This window comes from Schistocerca serialis, chromosome 6, assembly GCF_023864345.2.
Source record: "Schistocerca serialis cubense isolate TAMUIC-IGC-003099 chromosome 6, iqSchSeri2.2, whole genome shotgun sequence".
In the NCBI taxonomy this organism is placed as follows: domain Eukaryota; kingdom Metazoa; phylum Arthropoda; class Insecta; order Orthoptera; family Acrididae; genus Schistocerca; species Schistocerca serialis.
The window spans coordinates 429,920,569-429,922,307 of NC_064643.1; the positions used below are offsets into that span (position 1 = coordinate 429,920,569).

General features: G+C 38.5%; 1 non-coding gene across 1 annotated transcript; it reads left to right on the plus strand.

The window, feature by feature from the left end:
- The first annotated feature begins 1,355 nt into the window (after positions 1 to 1,355).
- On the plus strand, positions 1,356 to 1,429 carry Trnat-ugu (transfer RNA threonine (anticodon UGU)). The gene has a single exon. It is a non-coding gene; the product is annotated as a tRNA-Thr (tRNA).
- The last annotated feature ends 310 nt before the right edge of the window (positions 1,430 to 1,739 follow it).

Consider the following 1,739-nt stretch of genomic DNA (forward strand, 5'->3'; position numbering starts at 1 on the left):
TAGTATGTTTAGTAAAATGGAACCAATATGTTCCACACAAATCGTTTGATTTTGTTCACTTAACAGCACCTCACTGGATGGGAACAAAAACGTCTGCAAGCTTTACCAGATGAAATCTTAGAACTGCGTTTCACCAGTGTGCAAGATGAGGCCGTTATGGCAGTCCTCCAACACGCTATGCATGGTCGAAAGAGACATAACTGTTGGATGTCCCCAGATTTGTTTTTACTTATATTGTGGCCAAGCCATAACGTTATCCTGTATGTGGTTCATGGAATGAGATGTGCAATTGATAGGAAGAAATGTAATGGGAACACGAAGTCGCAATTAAAAGTGTTAGTTGGCTTTTATCAGCAGTTTTATGTGTAGTATACTTTATCTGTATCAACAAGAACATGCAGTGTCTGCATTAGTATATGTTGTAATGAAACTTCAATAAAAGAAAAAAAAGCTATTGAAACGATTATTTTGATGTTATTAGAAGGGTCAGTGCAATGAAAACGAGACAGATGGAAAAAATGTAAGAAATATGTTTATTATTTCGCTGTAACCGTTAATAAATTTATACCACTGTGAGACAAGTCAATCAGCGCTTTTGTGGAAAAATATGTTTGCAGTTCCCTATTGTGACTTGGATTTCAGCACCAGTCACTAAATGAATTCCGAAGCAGTTTAAGAATACACGTTGTAACTGTCCCAGATTGGGGTTGGCAATAACAATGGCAACTAAAGATGGAATTTTGAAAATGGAAATTGCATATGGTGGTATGATAATCACTCTATCCTGTGTGATTAGTTAAAATTCTAGGACTTCTTCTTCGAGTGACTGAAGATTCAGGTTGTACAATAAGAGAAAAATGTATTCAAAATTAGTAACAAAGTCACGCCAACGGCGGGCCGATGTCACGTCGAAGTGTGTCTCCCACAAAAGAAAATCCTGGAAAATCGAACTATTAGAGTAATGATTATTAACACAAACATGTGGACTGGTATTGTAAATTTGAATGAAAATGAGCTTAGTATATTTTAAACTATTCAGAGCTACAGACAACCATACTTATATGATAATATCGGGATATTAAAAGAAAAAAGCGATCATTCAGGCACCTCTTAACTATCCTCGAAGAAAAAATTCAAGGCCGCGCCCTTTTTTATTTGTTCAGATAGTATAAATATTGCCATATGGACGGTTTGGTACTCAGCAGTCCTCCGCAGAAGCAAATAAAAAATTTTGCATAGTAAAATATAATGTCTATAAGGTACATTACATATGTAGAATTGTGGACAGTTGGGAATGTGAGTCTCACGGGAAGTGTGCAAGGGATAAGTCCCTGCAGTCGCGCTATTCATCTGTGTCCTCGGTGGCTCAGATGGATAGAGCGTCTGCCATGTAAGCAGGCGATCCCGGGTTCGAGTCCCGGTCGGGGCACACATTTTCAGCTGTCCACATCGAGTTATATCAACAACACCTGTCGGCAGCTGAGGGTTTCAGTTAGTCATAATTTATTCAGAAAAATATAAGTTACAGTAAAGGGGTTTTACACTAAGGAACCATGATTGTAACCAAGCGTGCACCTTTTCATCCGAAGCAAATCAACAGCCACGATTATCTTTCTTAAGGGCTCCAAAAATGTGGAAATCACTTTGGGAGGAATAGGGACTTAATAGAGGAGGTGTAAGCATTCCCAGCTATACTTCTACAGCGCAATCAAATAACCTTGGCAACATCTCGGCCCATC